We start from the raw sequence: 25,663 nt of genomic DNA, 5'->3' as shown, positions 1-25,663 counted from the left end.
GACATCACAGAAATACAAAAGATCACTCAAGGCTACTATGAACACCTTTGTGCACATACATAAACTAGAAAACCAAGACGAGTTGGATCAACTCCTTTAAATATACAACCTTCCTAGATTAAATGTGGAAGAAATAGAAACTTTGACCAGACCAAAAATAATCAGCATGATTGAAATGGTAATAAAATAAATGCCAACAAAAACAAGTCCAGGACCAAATGAATTTACAGCTGAATTCTATCAGACATTCAAAGAAGAATTGATACCAATCCTACTGACACCATTTCACAATATAGAGAAAGAGTGAATCCTCCCAAAATAATTCCTTGAAGTCAGTATCTCCCTAATACCAAAACCAGAAAAGGACATAACAAAAATAAAGAAAATTACAGACCAATATCCTTGATGAATATAGATGCAAAATTTTTTAACAAAATACTAGCTAACTGAATTAAGCAGCATATCGAAAATATAATCCCTCATGATCAAATGGATTTCATACCAGGGATGCAGGGATGGTTTAAGATAAGCAAGTCAATAAATGTGATACACCACATAAACAGAATTAAAAGCAAAAATCATATGATCACCTCAATAGATGCAGAAACAGCATTTGGCAAAGCCAGCATCTCTTTATGACTAAAACCTTCAGAAAAATTGACATAGAAGGGGCATAATTTAATGTAATAAAATCCATCTATAGCAAATCCATGGTCAACACTATACTGAATAGAGAAAAGGTGAAGACATTCCCCCTGAGAACTGTAACAAGACAAGCATGCCCACTCTCACCACTTCTATTCGTCATAGTACTGGAAGTCTTAGCCAGAGCAATCAGGCAAGAGAAAGAAATAAACAGCATCCAGGTCGGTAAAGAGGAACTCAAACTGTCATGGAATTTTCTTTTCTTATCCAATTTGTTTCACTGGGAATGTCTTCACAATAACTGACTTATTCCTTTGAGGTTCAAGTACTAACATATACCTAAAGTCTTCCTTAAACTCTGTGTGTGTGTGTGTGTGTGTGTGTGTGTGTATGCAACATATATATGGGCAGAATAGATACACATTGGTAAATATATATACATGCTGGTAAACATCTATCTATCTATATACGTATATTTCAAATTATCTCTTTTGTGGTATCTTTCATCTATTTGACACTTAGCAGACCCCATCTGGTGCTTTGTGTAGTATAGATACAAATAAAATATAAATAAGAGACACTTAGCCAACCCTACCTGGTGCTTTGTTTAATATAGATACAAATAAAATATAAATGAGAGATTTAGATTCGGGCAGATATTCTTTGGTGGTGATTAAACTTGTCATTGTGTCTAGTTGTTCCAGTACTCTAAATTTAGTTTTGAGATCTGCAAAATAAAGACCATATATATTGTTTCAATATTCAAATGAAGTATCATATGAAATACGGAATAAATGCTAGTTTCTTCCTAGAGATATTTGGAGAGCAAAAATTGGAGAAAACAAATAGTGTAATATTTGTATCTATTGTATATCATTAATATACAATATTCACTGTGTTCGTAAATATAGAAAATATGTATTTTTTTATTTTATGTATATTTTCTACACTCAGAGCATCAAAGTTGTTTATTTACAGTAATATTGGCATATAATCTTTGTTCAATCCTATGTGTTCTAGTGATGTATGGATGACAACAAAATTCAACGTTTATAACACAGATGTAATAAATAAATAAATGGAATAGCACAAATAAAATAAATAAATAGGATGACAATGTAAATAGATCTATGATAAATAGCACCCTTGAGAAATAGTAGCAGTGGTTAATTTTAATTGGCTTCTTTACACAGATCACCTAAATTCCAAGAGGTGGGTATAGTATGTAGAATTTAATACAATTACATTAACATTGGAAATTTTTAAAAAGCATATGCAGATATGGGGAGATCCTGGTGTTCTATTGAACATACATTGAAAAACGCTGTGTCTAAAGAAGTGGGGAAACAAAATATTCAATAAAAGTCAAGGATTATTAAGAGTTCGGGGATGATCTAGTTCAGTGTTTTCAAACATTTCCATCTACGGTTCCACACTTCATGTGCATGACACATTTGTTTTAGTAGTATGTTTTATTACCCACAGTGGTTTTCCAGTGTTCATCTGGATGAGAATCTCTGATCTTGCTAAACCTCATTTTATAGAAGCTCAAAAATTGAGGAACTTTTCCAAAGTCACATCATAATATGTGACTGAGTTTAGGGTGCAACACAGGTATACTAAATTATAATTTAGAGTTCCTAATATTACCTTTGTGTTCTTCCTGTTTCTAATTACAATCACTATACAATTTGGATCTCTTAATGTTATCTGGTAACTTGACTGTTTTTCATCATTTGAACTCTTGTAGCTGATTCTGATTGGCACTTGAGAATGGTGTCTATGCAAATCAACCGGTCAATGCAATGCTTTATATGAAGATCTAGATAATTTAACTATGAAGAAAGTGGGTTTACCCTTCTGAAAATACGGAAATCCATAGGCATTGTTTTAAATTCTGGATGAAGCAGAGCATTACAGAAAAACTAAAATATATTCAAAGTGGTTTGTCTAGAATGGGAAAGAGTTTGAAAACACTAAATAGTTGAAGGATTTGAGGATCTTTAACCTGGAGAAAAAAATAATTTGGAAGATACATGATAAAATGGTTTATAATTATTAGGATGTTTTCAGCATCCCAGAAGCTCCTAAATTTTGATGAGTTTTAAAGTGTGGATACAAGTTTGAAGTAAATATTCATTTACTTAGTGGGTAGAATTAAAATCAAAATGTGGAAGATAGAAGGAAAAAAGATTTTGACTGATTGCCCTTGGATCATATTAGAACTGCCCTCAAAATATAATGAGTTCACTTTAGGAAGAGATTTCTCTATCACTGAAATATAAAACTAATTAACAGTAGGAGATGAATTACAGATGTGAACCTGATTAGTCATACCAGGACCATAATGTTCCCTCAAGTTTCTGGGAATCTAGTATTCTATTCTTAATAAGAGAACATTTTGGCATGTCAAATCTTGTAAAATGTATTACTAAACTAATGTTAAACTCTACTCACTTTGAAACCCATCTTTTAATACTGTCACCTAATAATTTCTCAATATATTTTTTTCCAGTATCACTTGAGCTCTCACCTTACTGGGAACTGTTCTCTATTTAAAGAGCATTGGCCAAATGAAATGCTTACCAAATCACAACACTAATCATTTTATCTTGTGCTATAATTTAACTTTAAACATTTCATCTGCTAGTTTTTACTTGTCAAGTTACATAATTCTACTTTGAATATATTTAAGATATTATATTTTGCTTTTTGCTGTTTCCTTGTTAAATATTTTCCATCAATAATGAAATTGGATAGAAAAAAAAAAACCCTATAAACTATGCCTAATATAAGGTGCTTTTGAGTGATCTGCACTTCAAATCAGGGTAACCATAAATCTTCCACATCCTGACTGAAACCAATGGATATATATTAGGTGATAACACTGGAGTATAATGGAAAATGCACTGAATTTAGATTCAGGCAGGGATTACTTGACAGTGACTAAACTTGTCATTAGGTCTAGTTGCTTTAGTGCTCTAATTTAGTTTTGATATCTGCAAAATAAAGACAATATGTATGGTTGCTGGAGGGATCCTGCAATAGTCTCTTAATAAATGACCACTCACTTCACACAGAGACTTTAAAGGTGTTTCAGAGACATAAACCTGAACTTGTTATTCTTAGATTTAGCTGTTCAGTGACCGTATTAGTCCATTTCTACACTGCTGATAAAGACGTAACTGAGACTTGAGAATTAAAAAAAGAAAGAGGTTTAATGGACTCACTGTTCCATGTGGCTAGGGAGGCCTCATAATCATGGCAGAAGGTGAGAGGATGTGTCACATGGTGGCAGACAAGAAAAGAACTTCTCATAGGTGATTTGATTAGAGAAGTGCTTTTAACATTGTTTCAATGACTCACTCAGATGCTCCAAAAAATGTTGTTAGGGGCAGAGACAAAATGGCCAAGTAGACCCAGCCAGGAAGTGCTGTTCTCTCTGAGAGAAACACAAATATCAAGTAAATCTACATACTTTGAACAGATCTTCAGAGTGAAAAACAGAGTCCATACAGAAGCAATGCAGACACTGTGGCTGAAGAGGGAGGAAGCCAGGAACTCTGCATGATGTTGCTAAATGTCAGGGCTAGTTCCCAGCCCTGAATGACTCCTAGGGAAAGAGTGAGTGAGGGAAGGGATGGCAGGGCAGCCCACCCTCACCACAGATCTCTGGGAGTCTAGCTATAGGAAATTCCATGTCCTCCCAAGATATTTCACCTGGCTGGGGGATCTGCCTGGAGGGGAGGCAGAGACAGAGTTCCAAGTTTCACGGAGCCCAGGGGCTTTTGTGCATGGGGAAGTTACAGTGGAATGTGGCCAAAGATACCTAACCCCCAATACTTCCCGTCTTCCTCTGAGTAGCTCCAGCCCCGCTGACTGTCAGACCAAAAGAGGGCAGGGCCAACTTTCCAGTGGGACAGCGACAAGTCTGTTCTGCAGGCCTTCCTGACTGCCAGCCCCTCGCAAGACCACTGCCTGTCCACTCCTGCAGGAACATGTGCACAGCACAACCACCTCTCCACAGCATGGGTACTTTGTTGGCAGTAGCTAAGGAGCATTTCAGATTCCACAGTGCAGCCAGGGTCCAACCCCCAAAACTGGAAGGTGGGTCTGGTAGGTTGGTCCCAACAACCAAGGGCTATCGCAGGTAGCTCAAGAGTGCCAAGGGGAGATCTGTTGCCAACGCTCAAGTTGCAGAGGAACTCCCACTTTCTGAACACTGAGAGGGGTGAAATGGGCAGGTGCAGGAGTAGGGCATGCCTCCCTCCACAGGGCTGCTCTAGGAAGGTTATGGACTGTTCACCAGTTGGCCTCTGCTAAAGGGAGCCTCATGGCCTGGAACAGCTAACAAAGGGAATGTGAGTGCAGGGCCAGTGATTGGAGGGGGCTCCTCTAAGGCCCAGGAGCAGACCTGGTGAGGGGGTCAGAGCCCCCCAACCACCACCACAGAACGCTGTTGCTAATGCTCTGAAATACAAAAGAGCCATGAGGCAATGTAAGAGCCTATCTGTTGGCCATTACACTTAAGCGCCATCTCCTGGATTGCATCTCAAATTACAACAGAAAGTTTGGCCAATAAATAATCACCTGTTTAAACCAGGTCAAGAATCCTGTTACAAGGAAAATTCTCTACAGAGCCTTGGCCCACTGAAAGCACACCAAAATGAAGCCAATTGACTATATTTGACTTACATTACAGTAAAAGGACCACTAGCCCTCTCAGATGAAAAGGGATCAGCACAAGAATGCTGGCAATTCAAAAAGTAAAATGCCTCTTTATCTCCGAACAAGTGAACCAGCTTCCCAGCAATGGTTCTTAACCAGGTTGAAATGATTGAAATGACACACAAAGAATTAAGGGAGTACTAAACATGGAAACAAAAGAATGATACCTGCTATCACAAAAACAGAAACTATAAAATAACTGCACAATCCAGTCGACAAAAAAACCAGCTAACAAGATGACAGGATCAAAATCTCATATATCAACACCAATCCTGAAGGTGAATGGTGAAGGTGAATGGCCTAAATGCCCCACTTAAATGGCATAGAGTGTCAATCTAGATAAAAAGACACGACTCAATTATCTGTTGTCTTCAAGATACCCATCTGACATGTAACAATATCCACAGGCTCACAAAAAGGGAAGGAGAGAGATCTACCATGGAAACCGAAAACAAAAAAGAGCAGCAGTTCTTATTCTAATATCAGGTAAAACAGACTTTTGATCAACAAAAATCATGAAGGGCAGGGAAGAATATTTACATAATAATAAAGGATTCAGTTCACAAGATGTCTTAACTATTCTAAATACATACACACCCAACATTCAGCACCAAGATTCATGAAAGTTATTCTTTACTTACAGAAAGACTTAGACATTTACACAGTCATAGTGGGGGACTTCAACACCCAACTGACAGCATTAAAGAGATCACTAAATCAGAAAAAATAACAAAGAAATTCTCAACTTAAATTTAACATTCAATCAATTGAATCTAACCCCTCTAGAGAATACTCCACACAACCACAGACTATACATTCTACCCATTTGCACATGGAACATACTGTAAGATAGACCACATGTTTGGTCATAAAGCAAGTCTTGTTAAATGCAAAAAAATCTAAATCATATCAAGGATATTTTTGGAAAACTGTACAATAAAGTAGAAATAAACATCAAGAAGATATCTCAAAACTGCAAAAGTACATGGAAATCGAAATACTTGCTTCTGAATTTTTTTGGGTGAAGAACAAAATTATAGCAGAAATAAAAATGTTATTTGAAATTAATGAATATAGAGATACACTTTTTAAAGATCTTTGGAATGCAGTGTTAAGAGGGAAATTCATAGTGCTAAACATCTTTATTAAAAAGTTTTTAAAAATCTCAAATTAACAATCTAACATCACACCTAGAGAAACCAGAAAAAAATAACAAACCAATCCCGAAGCTAGCAGAAGAAACAAAATTGAGATCAAACAGTCTGTACGAAAGATCAGTGAAACCAAGAAGTGGTTATTTGAAAGGACGAACAAGATTCACAGACTGCTACCTAAATTAACAAAGAAAAAATAAAAAATAAATCCAAATAAGCACAATCAGAAATGACAAAAATGATATTAAAATTGATCCCACAGAGATACAAAAGATCCTCAGAAGCTATTATAAACACCTCTATGCAAACAAACTAGAAAATCTGGAGGAAATGGATAAATTTTTGGAAACACACAAACTCCCAATATTGAATCAGGAACAAATTAAAGCAAAGACCAATATCAAGTTCCAAAACTGGGAGAATAATAAAAATCCTACCAACCAAGAAAAGTCTGGGAATTCACAGTTAAATTTTACAAAACATGCAAAGAATTGGTACCAATCCTATTGAAATTACTCTAAAAAATCTAGGAGAAGGGATTCCTCCCTACCTCAATCTATGAAGTCAGCATTAGTCTAATATAAAAACCAGGCAGAAACACAAAGATAAAAGAAAACTTCAGGCCTCTATCCATGAACATTGATGAAAAAGCCTAAAAAAACACACTAGCAGACTGAATCTAGCAGCACATCAAAAATTTAATTCAGATTGATCAAGTAGGCTTTATACCTGAGATACCAGGTTGGTTCAACGTATACAAATCAATAACTGTGATTCACCACAAAAAAGAGTTAAAAATAAAAATTATATGATCATCTCAACAGATTTAGAGAAAGCTTTTGATAAAAATATAACATCTCTTCACGATAAAAACCTTCAAAAGACTAGACATCTAAGGAACATATCTCAAAATAACAGCTCTTTATGATAAACACACATCCAATATCATACTGAAAGACCAAAAGCTGGAACTCTTCCATGTAAGGACTGAGACAAGAAAAGGGTACCCACTCTCACTACTCTTATTCGGCATACTACTGGTAGTGCTAGTCAGAGCAGTCAGGCAAGAGAAAAACATAAAAGTCTTCCAAATATGAAAAAATAAGTCAAATTCTCTCTTTTTGTTGATGACATGATTTATATCCAGAAAGCCCTAAAGAATCTCCCAAGGGGTTTCTAAAATGGATAAACAACTTAAGTGAAGTTTCAGGATACAATGTCAAGGTATAAATATCAGTAGCATTTTCTATACACAAATAACATTTTAGGTGAGAATAACATCAGAAACACAATCCCATTTACAATATCTACAAAAAAAATGAAATACTTAGGAATAATTCTAACCAAAGAAGTTTAAAAAAAAAAAAAATCTCTGCAAGAAGAGCTACAAAACACTGCTAAAAGAAATCAAAGACAACACAAGTAAATGGAAAACCACTCCGTGTTCATAGATTGGAAGAATCAATATTGTTAAATGGCCATACTACCCAAAGCAATGTATAGATTCAATGGTATGTCTATTAAACTACCAATGTCATTTTTTAATGGAATTGAAAAACTATTCTAAAGTTCATTTGGAGCCAAAAAAGTGCTCAAATAGCCAGAGAAATTCGAAGCAAAAAGAACACAGCTGGAGGCATCTCACTATCCTGTAAGACTACAGTTATCAAACAAGACGGTGCCGGTGCAAAAACAGACACACAGACCAATGGAACAGAACACAGAATGCAGAAATAAGGCTGTACACCTACAACCATCTGATCTTCAACAAGGTTGACAAAAACAAGCAACAGAGAAAGTACTCGCTATTCAATAAATGACGCTGGGATAACTGGCTAGCCATATACAGAAGACTGAAATTGGATCACTACTTTCACCATACACAAAAATTAACTCTAGATAGATTAAAGATTTAAAAGTAAGTCCTCAAACTATAAAAAAAATTTAGATGAAAAACCACTTCTGGACATTGGACGTGGCAATTTATGACTGAGCTCTCTAAAATCAATTGCAATAAAACCAAAAATTGACAAATGGGACCCAATTAATCTAAAGATCTTCTGCATAGCAAAAGAAACTATCAACAGAGTAAACAGATAACCTACAGAATGGGAGAAAATATTTTGCAAACTATGCATCCAACAAAGTTCTAATAGCAAAAATCTGTAAAGAATTAAACAAATCAACAAGCTAAAAAGAAGTAACTTTATAAAAAACATGTGCAAAGGATATGAACAGATACTTCTCAAAAGAAGGCATACGAGTGGCCCACAAACATGCATAAATGCTCATCATCACTAATCATCAGAAAATGCAAGTTGAAACCACAATGAGATATCTCACATCAATCAGAATGGCTATTATTAAAAAGTCACAAAACAACAAATGCTGGCAGGCCTCTGGAGAAAAGGCGATGATTATACACCGTTGTTGTGAATATAAATTAGTTCAGTCAGCCTCGGTGGAAAGCAGTTTGGAGACTTCTCAAAGAATGTAAACCAGAACTGTCCATTCAATCCAGCATTCCCATTACTAGGTGTACCTGCGAATTAAAATAAATCATTGTACAAAAATACATGTATGCTTATGTTTATGACTGCACTATTCTCAATAGCAAAGGCGTGAAATCAACCTAGGTGCCCATCAATGGTGGATTGGATAAACAAAATATACATACACCATAAAATACTATGCAACTATAGAAAGAAATCATGTCCCATAGGCAGCTGCATGGATGCATCAGATGGCCATTATCCTAAGCAAATTAACATGAAAACAGAAAACCAAATACTGCATGTTCTCACTTTTAAGTGGGTGCTAAACATTGAGGGCACATGGACACAAAAAAGAGAACAATAGACAATGGGGTCTACCAGATGAGGGAGATAGGTAGGGAAGCATTAGCTGAAAAACTACCTATTGGGCACTATGCTCACTACTTGGGTGATGGGATCATCCACATCTTAAACCTCAGCCTCATGCAATATAGCTACCTAACAAACCGGTATATGTACCTCCAGAGCTAAAATAAAGGTTGAAATTATTTAAAAAAAATTTTTTTGAGCTGAGAGTTAGGTAAATAAAAGGTAGATAGGTGGGGAAGATAAATATTTGCATAATAAATATTTTCATAAGAAGTATTAAAAAAGTGGAATTCCCATATATAAATAACTCACCTAAATATATTTTAATAATTTTCCCCAAAATACAAAAGCCCAATTTGTTTTTCAGCTTATTTTTACCTAGTTGATACTGTGTTTTTCAAAACCAATCATACTGATGTTTATTTAAAAGCAATTCTAACAATTATTTCTCTTGACATAAGATGTAGGGTGGTCAGAAAAAACTTTTCAGGTTCTTGTAGCAGATAAAAATATTCCAGCTGATGGGATTTGATAGTTTGCATAGACATTCATATTCTTTTCTATATAGGAAGTAGAACTGGTCTTTCTCTGAGTCAAATACATTTAAATTTTCAATAAATTTCAAGCATATTGTAAGTATATTTTGTAGTCAGTGCCTCTGTGTATGTGTAAATGCTTTCTTAGTCAAATAGAATACTGAACAACTCACATGTTAATTGACTATGAAGAAGTTTGCAAAATAAGTTTTATTGAAAATCTGTTATTGCTTTTAGTGTAATAGAAAATCAGCAACCTATTTATCTCCTCAAAGTCTTCCTCTTACTAGTTTCCTATCACAAACACATAATATCTTGAAGAATTTCTGATATTTAAATTAATATTTTATCTTATATCTTTCATTCTGTAAAAGACATCTCTTCGAAAAGTAAATTTGAGAAATACATGAGTATATCTAAGAAAATCCACATTCTAAGTCTGCAGTATTCAGCTAAGGCTATGTAAGTTAAAATGAAATTAAACAAATTATAAACTCATGTTTCATTCGAACTGTTCAGATTCTGAGTATTCTGTAACCACATGTGGCAAATGGCTACTGTTTATTACAGAGATTCCTATCATCTGTGAAAAGTTTATTACACAGCACCACTCTTGAGACACCATTTTATACACTGTATTTCATAATTCCTTAAAAAAAAGTATTCTCACAAAAAAAGATTATACCATTTTCCAATAAGTTTCTAAAAAAGGTGGGATAATTATTATAAAATAGGTTTATTTATCCCACAATTTGAAAAGAATTAGCAAGGCATTTTGAATTTCCTTCAAATTCTCCAAATGCATTTGTCTGAGTGAAATATTACCCTTGTTTTCAGTCACATATACATATTTATTTGCACAGATTTATTCCATTAAAATGGTTGTTTTTAGGAGGAAGGAAAAATAAATAAAAGAAAAAAGAAATAAAAAAAGAAAAAACAAAATAGAAGGAATGAAGGAATAAAGTTAAACAAGAGTAAAGACTTAAATAAGTCAATAGCAGTGTATCATACAATGAGGTTCACTAACTGAACCTCCACATCTAAAATTAAAATACAACATAAAAAACAAAAGTATTTCCCCAGAAATATAAGAATATTTTGTAAACACAACATTTATTATGCTACCCAATGTATCAACATCCTTATATAGTTACCAATATTTACTGCCAACAATTATTTGTTACCCAGGTGAATGCATTTGCTTATTTCTATGAACAATACTTTTAAAAATACTGGCCTTTATGTAAATTACAAAGACTCAAGGAAAAAAAGAGTAAATGAAAATATACCATCTCAACCTCCTCCAAATTTATTTATTATTCCACTTATTACACCCAAATATCAAATATTTTCAAAATATAAAAATATGTCTTATTTTTATTACATTATTTACTTGCTGCTTAAAATTTAATACATGTATAAAATATAAGCAGTAATATTTTTATTTAAATGTTAGTAACAAATTGAGCATGTAGATACTGAAGTATATCACAAAACTAAACTGAAATTTCTAATCTCTGATCATTTGGAGACTCTTAGCCTTTGAAAAATGAAATATATATTGGATTTACTATAATCACACAGGATGCAAATATGAGGCATTAAAGTGTCAATTACCAAACCTGCTGTGAACATGATTAAACATTAGAAGTACAAAGTTTGAACATAAAACAGTTTTCACATCAGTGATTTTCAATTTGCATGGAGAAAAAGATGGGTCTTGCTACTTCATTCTAGCAAACTTGTATTGCAATTATTTTTACATTTTTTTCTATAAAGTGCTAGTTATTTATTCAATACAAAATCTTTCAACATTAGAAACAAGATTTCCACATTCTGGATGTGAATATAAGCATCCTGGATATTGACACTCCATCCTAATACTTAAAAAAGTTAAACAAACTGAAAAATCAACAACTCTTCTTAAATCTATAAGAGAAATGAGGCCACAGGGCAAATTATTCCCCCAACACTGAAGAAACAGGCAGATACAAAGAATCACAACCTACCAGAGGAGAAACTCAAGAGCAGAAACCTCTGTAGGAATCAGTACTGGCACAGGAAAACCTGAGCTGTAATTGATGAATTGCCAGAAGCTAAGTTGTGAACAAGCCTGAGAGTTACTCCAGGGAACCCAGTCATCGGGAGGCAGTTCCCACAGTTTCGTGAATATTACCGTCAGGAGTCTGACCAGGGCCTCACAGTAAATTCCCCTGAAAAAACAATCTCCTCATGCTTCTGTCAGGGAGAAAGAAAAACGAGCCATTTTGAAATACACAAGAGCATTTTCTTCTTATCAAGGCCTACTCTCAGGAGTAACTATTTAAGGGAGCCTAACCTGCTGTTTATCAGAGCCTAAGTGACCTGGGGAAAAAAAATAAAAACAAAAGATATCACCAGCCCCTCTAGCTTTCCATGTGGAAGAAGGAAAATACCTAACTCTAGCTCATTCTATCATCCACTTCCACCTAAGGGAGCAGATGAAAACTGAGAAGCACATGTGAAGTTCATAGTCCACAGGCATAGTTCCACTAAAAGACTGAGACCAAATCATAGGACTAAAGAATGTTTTTCATCTAGATCATCTTACAACCACATTACTGAAGACCTATGTATAGCAGTTCCTTTTATTCAGTACATCACGTACACCTGTCAAGAAAAATGACAAGGCACACCAAAAGGCAAAAAAACACAGCTTGAAGACACAGACTAAGGATCAGAACTAGGCATAGCAGGATGTCAGAATTATAAGACTGGTAATTTAAAGCAACTATGATTAATATGCTAAAGGATATAATGATAATAAGAACATATCATGCAGGAAAAGATGAGCAGTTCGTGCAAAGAAATGAAAATCTTAGCAAAGAACCAAATACAAATAAATTAATAAAAAAGAAAGAACCAAGAAATAAAAATGTTAGAGATGACAAGCATGGTCCCCAAAATGAAGAATACGTTAGTAGACTGGACACAGCTGAGGAAAAATCTCTTCGTTCAAGGATAACACAATAGAAGCTTCCAAAATAGAAAAGAAAAAAGTACAACGATTAAAAAAGAGATAATAAAACATCCAAGAACTGAGTGACAAATACTAAATAAACAATAAAGGTGTAAGATATATCTAATGGAAATATGAGAAAAAGAGAAAGAAACACAAGAAGTATTTAAAACAATAATGACAGAATTTTTCCAGATTCATGTCAAACCATCAAACCACAGATTCAGGAAGCTTAGAGAACAGCAGAGAACCAGGTTAAATGCCAAAAAATTTACAACTAGTCATCTTATTTTCAAACTACAGCAAAACAAATATAAGAATTACATTCAACTTCTCAGAAACTATGCAAAGAGGAGGAGTGGAGTAAAATATTTAAAGTTTTGAGAAAAAGAAACAAAGTTAATCCTAGAATTTAGTACCCCACAAAAGCATCTTTTAAAAGTGAAAGAGAAATAAAAGCTTTTTTATACAAATAAAAATTGAAAAACCATGCTGTCAGTAGACCTGCCTTGCAAGAAATATAAAAAGAAATTCCTTAGTGAGAAGTAAAATAATATAGGTCAGAAATTTGGCTATACATAAAGAAAGGAAAAGGATCAAAGAAAGAATAAATGAAGCCAAACTGAAACTTTTATTTTTCTTATTTTCAATTGACTTAACAGATAAAATTTGTTCAAATAACCACGATGTATTCATTTATGTATGCTTATGAATATATCAAATATATATGTGTGTATATATATAATATGTATGCTTCCATATACAGGAAAAAATGACAGCGATGATACAAGGGGCATGAGGGATAAATTATTATTATCTTTTCATTATAAGGTAATTATACTACCTATGAAACAGTATATTCTAAAGTGAAAGTGAAATTGTGTTAGCTGTAAATTAGTTTACCAAACTCTAGAGCAACCACTAAAGAAAGAGTTTAAAAAATGTGTAAGTGATATGCTAGAGGAGAGAAAATAGAATTATATAAAATGCTTATTTAAAATCAAGGCAGAAAAAGAATAGAAGACAAAAACAGAAGCAGAGAAAAAGGGCAAAAAATAGAAAACAGAAACAAATATGCTACATACTAATCCAACTATATTAATAACCACTTTGAATACTAATGGTCTAAGTGCACCAATTAAAAGATACGGATTATCAGAGCATTAAAAAACAAGACAACTATATATCGTCTACAAGAAACTCACCTTAAATATAAAGACAGGTATAGAATAAAAGCAAACAGATAAAGACATGCTGATACTAAGAAGAAATGAAAAAACATGGAGGAAATTCAAAGGCTTATTACTAAGTGAAAAGAGACAATTAAAAAAACATTGCATACTGTAGAGTTCTAATTATATGGCATTGTGGAAAAGGCAAAACTGTAGGATCGGTAAAAAAAGAAATAGTGTTTGCTGGTAGTTAGGTGGGAGGGAAGAATGAATACAGACACACGACAGGAGTTTTAGGGCATGAAACTACTCCATATGATACTGGTCATTTATCTAAACCCATGCGATATACAACACCAAGATTGAACCCTAATGTGAGCTATAGACATTGAATAATAATGATGTGTCAATGTTGGCTCATCAGTTATGACAAATGTAACACTCTGGGGGAGGGTGTTGATAATGGGAGAAGCTATGCATGTCTGGAGGTACAGATCTTCTGTACCTTCCTCTCAATTTTACTGCGAATCAAAAACTACCCTAAAAAAAAAAAAAAAATCTTTTTAAAAAATTAGAAACAGGCCGGGCGCGGTGGCTCACGCCTGTAATCCCAGCACTTTGGGAGGCCGAGACGGGCGGATCACGAGGTCAGGAGATGGAGACCATCCTGGCTAACACAGTGAAACCCCGTCCGTACTAAAAATACAAAAAAACTAGCCGGGCGTGGTGGCGGGCGCCTGTAGTCCCAGCTGAGGCAGGAGAATGGCGTGAACCCGGGAGCTTGCAGTGAGCAGAGATCGCGCCACTGCACTCCAGTCTGGGCGACAGAGGAGACTCCGTCGCAAAAAAAAAAAAAAAAAAAAAAAAAGGAAACAAAACATTCATCAATTCTTTGGCATCATTTCAGACACTTAACCTCTTTTGGTAGCATTATCATAAAACAAGGTTGTTAACAATAAATTACCCCAAAGAATGCTTGGCTTTTATGTTCTACGCTTATCTCTTAAGTATAGTGGTACCTTAAAAACTCCTTTGTTAAGATAAAAATAATTCATCAGTATTGATTTATTTACATATGAAATTCACTTTGGAGAAATGAATATTTACAAATTGGATAATTATTATGAAAAGATGTAAAAAATCTGCAGAGGACTTTGTGGAATTCAGAAAAGAAAAACTTTATTTAATAAAGCAATTAATTGTGAGGACAACAGTACCACTCGGGAAAAGTACAATCATTTTATTTTTATTCTATTTCTTATGTCAAAAATTTTCCTCTTGAAATTATTATAGCTTTTCCAACTTTTTTTGGTTGTACTTGATGTTAACTTATGTTTCTTTGTTAAACTTTGTTGCTATTTTAGTACCTGATTTTCCAAGTGATTTACTCACTATAATCCTAGGAACCTATATAAAATCAGTAATTAATTATACTGAATTTCATTTGAATCAGAAAACCACTATAACTTAGACACATATGTAATTTATTTTTTGACAATATGGTTATAAGATGACAATTATCTCCAGATTGGTGGAAATGTATCTCACCGATAAATGAGTATGGTAAAGTTTATGCATTGAAACTTTCCCCAAAAATGCTCTAAGTTGTATTATTAGTACAGATTTAAAGATTTAAGCACCCACTTCCATTTTTCTACATACAATTGTAATTACTATCTTAGTTTAAATTTATTTATTCACTTTAAAATATACAGTTCAGGCTGGCAGCAGTGGCTCATGCCTGTAGCGCCAGCAGTTTCAGAGGCTGAGATGGGAGGATGGCTTGAGGCCAGGAGTTCAAGATCAACCTGGCTGACATTTTGATACTCTGTTTCTACAAAAAAAAAAAAAACCACACACACACACACACAAATTACAAAAAATTAGCTGCATGCCAGATGCAGTGGCATACTACTGTAGTCCCAGCTATTTGGGAGGCTGAGGTTGGAGGATGACTTGAGCCCAGGAGTTCAAGATTTCAGTGAGCAAAGATCAAACCACTGTACTCCAGCATGGGTGACAGAGCAAGACCTTGTTTCTAAATATGTGTATGGGTATATAAATTGTTTTAATATATAAAATATATTTTATGAAATAATATAATGTAGTGGTTTATCATTATGAACCACTTACACTCTTTGGATACCATGAACCCATAAACATTGTTTTATTAGTTTATACACACATTTAGAGTTTCTACTTGGTTTATTTATTTGGAGAATTAGGAGGCAGATAATAAAATGCAAAGGAAAATTCATGACATCTGAAAATGGGATAATAAAATATGGATGAAATTGATCACTGGATTTAAATATTAACTTTGATTTTGATATATTATCCAAAGTGAAGTTTGATTTATAATTTGAAAATTCCTAACTACTTGGAGGTATTTTGCTTTTATAATAAATATTATTAATATATTAATATAACTGAGTACCCAAAATACACTGAGTACAATTTAGTACACAAAATACAAATTGAGTATTTGAGGTTTACTAATGGGTAGGAGTCAACACAGACAGTAATAAAACGAGGCAAAAAAGAAGACAAGCGTATTTTACGAGTATGTTTGGAATCTTCATTAGTTTGTCATTCAATCAAATACACCTAATAATTGTTCAATTTTCAAATGTTTATCAATAAAAAATAACATTATCTTCACATATGACTTTTTAACAGCGTTAAACTGTATGAATATGAAAAATAAGATACACAACAAAAATATTATTTTATATCATACCATTAAAACATATAATATTTAAATAGACAAATGTTTCCATTGACTACTGAATATATGAAGGGACAAAAAATGACTTACTGAAACAACAGCAGTAGAAACGACTGAGTAAAAAACATGAAACTTTTTATAACAAAAATGTAATAGCTTATAAAATTCAAAAGTATGAGTGTATAATTGTAGCTAAAATATAAACATTACTATAATGCTTACTTTATGCTTGATCTCTCTGATTCTTAGGTTTCTCATTTACAAAATGGAGATAGAAAAGCAACTGTCTGGTGGCAGAGAAAACATTTTTAAAAAACCAAAGACAAAAACCAAATAGAAAAAAAATACTTTGTTTCTATTTTGTTTTGTTGATTTGTTGTGTATATAGCAATCTCCATTAATCATAAAGGGGCAGCATATGTTATGAAGTAAGGTTATCAAAGATTTGAATTTTTTTTATAATAGTGCCAGTGTAATTTTTAGACTATGAACCTAGAACTGGCTTCTAATGTTCTAATTCAATTAACAAAGAAATAAAATTAGATAACAGTTTAACTAATTATTTTTTATGTGAAGACTATATATAATTTTATTTCTAGGTTACGTGCACTCTCATATAGTTTCAAGTATTTGTTTTACACATTTTTTGCTTCTGACTTATTTTATACTTTTTACACTAAATTTATGTTAGACATTCTTTTTACTGATGCTTACTAAGTCATTCAGAAAAATGTTAATGAGAAAAGTATACTTAAATTTTAAAGCAGAGCATTTTGAATATGCTATAGAATCATTATTATAAATAGTATGCTGCTATTCTGGACACTACCAAGAATAATAAAATTCAATTTGTCTTTGCTGGTACAATGCTTTTAATTTAAATACTTTATTATTCCAAACAATAATTGAGATTACTTACAAAAACCTAACTATGGGTTATATAAAATAAGTAACGGAAGAAATAATGGTAAAATAATCATTAAAAGTGATGCAATAAGAGCCTGATTTGTTCATCAAATTTCTCTATGTGTTTTACTTATTCTACAGTTATGAATTCAAGTTTCAAAATGTTGCTGAAAGTTTATTCTATAAACCAGAAGATTAATGGTTTTTCTCATGAAAGTTTCCAGCAAAAACAGGAAATTGTTTTCTTTTGCTTTTTTGTCTGTGTGCCAAATACCTATTTCTATAATTTTCTATGTAAATATTATGATACTATTTAAATTCTGTTACCATTATCTCTTATTTTTCTCATCACAATTTTGAGATGTAAGTTGTATGTGTGTAACTCTTTTTCTACCATTTTTTACTTTGTTTCAAAATTGCTATACACCTTCAAAATTCTTTTCTAAATTGAGCCTTAATGTTATCTTTCCACTGCGGCTCATTTTAATTTTTCTTGATTGTTAAAATGTAATTCAACCAACATAAGAGTAGTTAAAGTAGTTAAAAACACTGAAGCAAAGAAATGTTAATTAATTTTAATTGACTACTATTTTATTTTTAGGTTCAAAACAGAGTTAATGTATATACTTCTTTTATATTTTCCAGACATATTGTTCAGTTCTATAAATCTGAATCACAATAATTTCCAAGACCATCTTTATTCCAAAATATGATAGATTTCTGGCCAATGAGGTACAGTATTTTTGCTAATATAAACTAATAAATAGTAAATTTACTGAATTATACAACATTTATGGGGCTTCCTTAACTTGTAAGACAAATAAAATTAATTAATTATTTAATCAATTAAATATTTTCTTAGTTAGCAGAGTAATCCTCTGGAGTTATTCTGCATTAATTACCATAGATTTGGAAGATCACAAAGGAAGGTCTATCAGGATTGTTTTTCTTTTTTTTTTTTTTGAGACGGAGTCTCGCTCTGTCGCTGGAGTGCAGTGGCGCAATCTCGGATCACTGCAAGCTCCGCCTCCCCCTCCCGGGTTCACGCCATTATGTAAAATACTATGTTGAGTATGAACGGAGAAATCTGAGACAAAGTGAGAATTTTAGAAAAGATTTGTGATTGCATTTTTTCTTTTTAATTTATATTGAACCAATCAAGATAATAAATTATATACAGTTGAGATTTACTGTATTGTCATGCTTATGCATCACATTAAATCCACATATAGACTTTTTTTGTTCCTTACATTAGCCACCAATGTGGTGATCAGGATTGTGTAGACTTCATCTAACTTCAGGATGATGAAACTGACATTTTCTCAATTCAAGTCTAAATCATCTTTTCACTTTTCTCCCTGGGGTTTCTCTTTTGATATCATCTTCAATCTGGAGGTATAGGGCAATAAAAGCCTCATAAGCCAATAGGAGCTTGTGGATAAATATCTCTTTTTCTTCCAGATGGACAAAACTGAAATCAGTTTTATAGGTATACTAAGATGGTCTCAAATGATTAAAGAATCTGCTGCACATATTAGTGACTAACTCCACAATATCCCAGAATTGGCTCTCCATATTTTTCTGTTTAATTCACACTGTTGCACATTCTAATCCTTGGGATTAAACTTCTCATTAGGTATCTTGTACATAAATCTTCATCTCAAACTATGGTATCTGGCAGAATTTATGCTGATAACTATACTTTCTAAAATTCAAATATGACATAATGGTTACAGGATGTTTTAATTAATTGTAACATATTTACTGAAATAGGCTCAAAATTAAATTATTTCCCAATTAAGCTTAAAAAATCAATTACACTCTCTTAGAAAATTCAAGTTCATTAGAGTTATCACTTTTTTGTTAGATATATTTATCAAATTTATATAAATCAGAATATATGTATTTTATCTGCTTTAAGTAGCTATTATAACCTATTGATTATTTTAATAAAAAATTTCAAAAAGCAGGACCAATGTAAAAGAAATTAAGAGGATATTTGCACCAACAAAAACTCATGCAAAGTAGCAACTCTATGTAAAAAAATTGTTTATTTAAATTCATGAAAACAAAAGCTTCTAAAGTTTGCATAGGACTGATGCATCTCCTTTTAGGTTTCAGCTGATATGATGTCATATATGAAGCCTATCCATACATGTTCAGGCATACTTATATTATCTAATAATAGGTTTTCAATTTGCCTTGTTTATACCTGTAATATGACAACTGTCATTATCTTGCTTGGCTATTGGCTCCTTTTCATTATTAAATGTGTGACATTTATTAAATCATTTGAAAAGCTTTATAAATAGTAGATTATTGCATATTTGGGAACACAAAGACACTTCATGTAATATTTTAACTGCTTTCCCTCATGTAATTCTCATTTTTATTCTAAGTCAGTTCCAGCAGCAGTTAAGCCTGTTTCATTATCTTCTACCTTGATCTCAATGTTCCCATCTGTCCTGCCTAACTTTATTTTCCCCATTATTAATGAATAGTAGAAAGGGTACACTTTTTCAAAATTGAATTCCTCCAGGCTGGCCTCCCAGGGTAACATTGGAATCTTTAAAGGATCTATGATAAGTGTCTCAGACTAATGTCAATGCTCAATGCAAGCTGAGAAGGCAAATTGAGATGGTGAGTTCTGGGATGCTCAAACTGTAAGTTTTTTAGAAAGCTTTGTTTGCAAGACGGGGAGAGGCTGATGTTTCTCCAGACATACAACTTAAACAACCCACAATTCAACAACAGTAATCCCTTTCCAGAAATCTGGTATGTGCCACTACCACATGTTTGTAATCTTGCTGATAATTTAGCAAACAGGTAGAGAACTGCCTACCTGTCACTCTTCTTTGAGTTTCTCTCAATAAACTTGGTTTCAGAAGCCTGTATAAAGAGGCTGCCCTTTCTCTACTGTGCATTTTTAGCACCCTTGTCAAAAAGCAGTTGGCCATCTATGTAAGGGTTTATTTCAGACCTCTCTATTCTGTCTCATTGGTCTATGTGTCTATTTTTACATCAGAACTGTGCTCTTTTGATTCCTATACCTTTGTAATGTAGTTTGAAGTTAGTTAATGTGATACTTCCAGCTTTCTTTTTTTTCTTTTCTTTTTTTTTTCCCCTCAAAATGGCTTTGGCTATACTGGGTCTTTTGTGGTTCCCTATAAATTTTAGAATTGAGTTTTCTATTCCTATAAAAAATTGAGATTTGGATTTCATTGAATCTGTAGCTTGCTTTGGGTAATATAGACATCTTAACAACATTAATTCTTCCAATCCATGAACAACAGTTCAGTTTTCTTTCCATTTATTGTTGTCTCTTTTAATTTTTTTCATTAGTGGTTTATAGTCTCCATGTACAAGTGTTTTACCTCACTGCTTAAAGTATTCCTAAGCATTTTTCAATATTTTTAATGTCATTAAAAATTGGATTTTTTCTTTATTTCCACTTAAGTATTGGGGAAACTGAATATCCACATGCAAAAAAAATAAAACTGGACCCTTATCTTATACCATACACAGAAATCAATTCAAAACATATTAAAGATTTAAACATAAGACATAAGTTCTGGCACAATAAACCTCCTAGAAGAGAACATAGGGGGAAAACTTCATGGTATTGGGCTTGGCAATGGTTTTTTGGGTATGCTACTAAATGAATAAGCAACAAAAGCAAATTTAGAGAACTAAAACCATATCAAACTAGAAAGCTTATGTACAACAAAGGAAATAATTAACAGGGTAAAAATGCAACTTACTGGATGACAGAAAATAATTTGCCTTGGATTGTTTAACAGATGTCTAAATGAGTGTTTCTATTTCTCTACTTCCCAGTCACTTTTCAATCTTCATCAATTCAACATCTCTTAAGATTCTAATAAAATGGCCCTTCTGAGTGTACTAACAAATATTCATGTGAATATACAATTCTATATAGAATTAAATATTAGATAAACAATTCTAATGGACATTTCCCAGTTCTCATCAGTCTTAACTTCTTAGTAGCATGCAATTTTATGAATCATTTTTTTGTTTCTGTAGGATCTGTGAGTCTATATAATCTTATTTTGCTTTCCCTCCTGTTTCTTGAAGACAAAATAGGATTATATGGAGTCACAGACCGTACAGAAACAAAATTCTTAGTGTAATTTTTGGATTCATAACTTTCTGCCTTCTTGTTTTATCTGTTAGGTCCAACAAGGAAAGAGGAACCAAACCGTAATTTGAATGAGGAAAGCTTAATATAATATTCACTCTGAGATGTTTTGGATTTTACTAGGCCCTGGTTATTATCTCTTTTATAAATCTGAACACAGAGAAATGCAGCTTCACCGAAAGAAGATCAATGATACAAGAGTGATGCTAAATGAAAACTGGATGTAATCGTCAGAATTGATGAGAATATAGGTAGTAAAAAACATGACGGTGAATAGAAGAGCTTCATCAGAAATGGTGGGTGTACTTTATGAAGTTTTGTCCCATTATATTTATGTTGGAATATAGTTTGTATTATTTGAATTACCTCAGTTTTTGTAAGTGCACACATCTGTATATTTTGTGTGTAGGTACATGCATACATACATGTGTGTTTATATATATATAAAATTAACAGTAGTGCTTATAACACTCAAAACAGTACGTTATTATTCAATTTTCAGCTTTTTGCCTCTGTCAATTTTCAATGTTTGTATAAAAAACTTCAAGTCTTACATAATAGGCAGAAAATAATGACTTCCACAATTTTTAAGGATATATTAAAGTATAAGGATCATTACATCAATGCATGTTAAAACAACTTTCTAATGCCTCTGTGTGCTGTGCATTGTCTTCATAAAGCATGAGGTGCATCTAAATCACATATCACCTTTTGTGTCAATGCAGTGGCTGATGCCTGTAGTCCCAGCTGAGGCAGGTGGATCACTCCAGCTCAGGAGGTTGAGAAGAGCCTGGGCAACATGGGAAAACTCCGTCTCTGCCAGAAAACCATTAGCCAGGCATGGTGGCGCATGCCTGGCATTCCAGCTACTTGGTAAGCTGAAGCAGGAGGATCACTTGATCCCCAGCAAGTTGAGGCTGCAGTGAATTGTGATGATGCCACTGTGCTCCAGCATAGGAAACAAAGTGAGACCCTGTCTCAGTAAATAAACAAATAAACAAAACCACATTTTCACTTTCATAAAATAGAAGTTCTCAACACCAATAATATTTTATAGATGAAATACTTGAAGTAACACTTGTGATACTGGTAAAATTATTTATTTATTTATTTTCAAGAGAATTAAATCATTTATTGATTGCACATGATAATGAATGATACACAAGATTCATTGCCATCTATTATTTTGTCTGGTACCATTATTTGATTTAGATATATTGCATAGGATTTGCCAACAATGATTTTTATAACCAATAATTCCATGATTTTGCCCTTTTAATGGCAAATTTCAGGTCACAACAGTAACTATCAGTTCAACCACACCACGGTTTCTGAAGACAACGGCTTCTCCACCCAAGCTATTGGTATATAAATTTCAAACAGAACCTGGCATCACCCTAAAGGAATTCAGACTTCACATTCTTGGAGAAATTTAGCAAGATGGCTTCAGAGTAGACTAACTTTACACAGCATTTTATATTTTTTAAAGTCATTTATTCAGCATCATGATCAGATTATTACATTTAGCAATCAACAGCATGGGTGCAAACAAACAAACAAACAAACAAACCTACAGTAAAACCCTTTGTTGGAATGTTTTACATTTTCCACAGAACAGAAGCTAATATTTTAGCTTCTGTTATACAATTAGTCACAAATACAGTCCTCGAGTTTTTTGCCTAAAACTGTCTTCTTTGGACCTGCCACCACTGTGCTTGGCTGAGTTTAAAACCTTTTATAACCTGTAGCTTCCCTGTCACTTCTCTGGCTCTCCTCTCCTGCTAAGCTTTGTTTTCTAATTAAAATCTTCTTCCACAGCCATAGCTACTACCACTATTGAAACCGCCAGAGCCACCTTGGTTTTGTGGTTTGGCAACGTATTGGTCTCTACCACCATAGGGGCCAGAGCTTCTGCCTCCAAAGTTTCCTCCTTCCATGGGTCCAAAATTTGAAGACTGATTGTTGTAATTGGCAAAATTATTGTAACTTCCACCACGTCCAAAATTGCTCCCATTATTACCAAATCCATTATAGCCATCCTCACTGCCGCCATATCCACCACCACCACAGTTGCCACCAAAGCCACCACTACCGCTGAAGTTTCCTCCACGAACAAAGTTGTCATTCCCACTGAAACCACCTTCACAACCACCACCAAAGTTTCCAGAAGCACTTCAACGTCTTTGGCTGGATGAGGTACTAGCCATCTCTTGTTTTGATGGGGCTTTCTTAACTTCACAGTTGTGGCCATTCTCAGTATAGTATTTCTGAATGACAGGCTTATCCACGGAGTCATAGTCATCAAAGTTTACAAAGGCAAAGCCTATTTCCCTGCCATGGCCTTGGTCAGTCATGATTTCAATCACTTCAAAGTAGTCTCTTAGGTGATGTTTTTCAGTGTGTTCTTTAATGCCACCAACAAATATTTTTGTCACATTTCAGTGGGCACCTGGTCTTTGAGAATCTTCTCTTGAGACAGTTCCTCTTGGTTCCACAACTCTTCTATCCACCTTGTGTGACCTTGCATTCCTGGAGACATCCACCTGATCCACAGTGGCATTTGTGACAAACCCAAAGCCTCTGGAGTGCTTGGTGTTTGGTTTTCTCATTATCACACAGTCTGTGAGCTTTCCCCATTGCTCAAAATGGCTCCTCTGACTCTCATCGGTTGTTTCAAAGCTCAACCCTCCAATGAAGAGCTTTCTCAGCTGTTCAGGCTCTTTATGAAACTCTGACTTAGGCATGGCTGCAGGGAGAAGAGAGACTTTAACAATGCTTCCTGGGTCCCATCCACGGGCAGAAAGTGTGATTTTGTAAAATTATTAAACTTGGTAAAAATGTAAAGTATTTTAAGCCAACTAAAAACATAATTTTGCTATTAGCATAATTTTACCATCTGTCAGAATATTCTATCCCTTTGTATAAAAACACTTTTCTATGGCCCACTTAATTTTAAATATTTTGCTTAATATATAAATCAATTTCTGCACGTCAAAAACTTTATTAATTTTTACTTTTACCAATTTCTTTTACTTATTTGGATAGTAAAATCCAATTTAACTTTGAGTCCCTGGGGAATATAAAACAAATTTGTTTTATGTTAATTGATGTTTAAATGAAAATGTGTAAGAAATCTGTAACTGAACTTTTTAATTTAAAAACAAAGTTTATTTTTTTAAATTTGCCATCAATCCATTTTATTTAGACTTTCTGTTTGGTTCTATAAGGGATCATAACACATTTTTTGTATTGCCAATAGTTCTGAAACATACAAATATTAAAAATTCATTTAACATTTTAAGCAGTTCAAGTTTTGCAAAACTGTTACATATAATGCTATGTACACACACAAATACACACAGGCACAATACATACATACGTGCATGTACAATTTTTTTTGAGGAAGACATTCACTCATGATTCATTCCATTTACTTGCTTTGAATATCAGTGTATTGAAATGTATTTTATCTCTCATACAGTGTGATAATTGTGAATGTTAAAGTAGTTCTTTTATTATTATGTTTCAATTAAATAGTGCCAACAATGCATTGTTTTGGAAAGTAAACAGAGTTTTTGTGCAATATATTTAATTTCTACATAAAAAATAAACTGAAACATTGTTACTATCTTAGTTGGAGATTAAATCCCAAGTCTACAGGCTCACTTTCCTTTCCTGTGAGCCAGTCTATCATCCTCTGCTCACGTGGGCTAGGTGTTTTCATAGAAACATACACATGAGACAGAGTACACATTGAGTGTCAAGAGACA

General features: G+C 33.5%; 1 pseudogene; it reads right to left on the bottom strand.

The window, feature by feature from the left end:
- Positions 1-23,692: 23,692 nt before the first annotated feature.
- LOC119619774 (heterogeneous nuclear ribonucleoprotein A1-like) lies at positions 23,693-24,637 on the bottom strand (annotated as a pseudogene).
- Between the last annotated feature and the right edge of the window lie 1,026 nt (positions 24,638-25,663).

The sequence above is a fragment of the Chlorocebus sabaeus genome, chromosome 25 (assembly GCF_047675955.1).
Source record: "Chlorocebus sabaeus isolate Y175 chromosome 25, mChlSab1.0.hap1, whole genome shotgun sequence".
Lineage (NCBI taxonomy): Eukaryota > Metazoa > Chordata > Mammalia > Primates > Cercopithecidae > Chlorocebus > Chlorocebus sabaeus.
The sequence above is the reverse complement of the archived record's forward strand: the minus strand, read 5'-3'. Positions and strand labels throughout refer to the sequence as shown.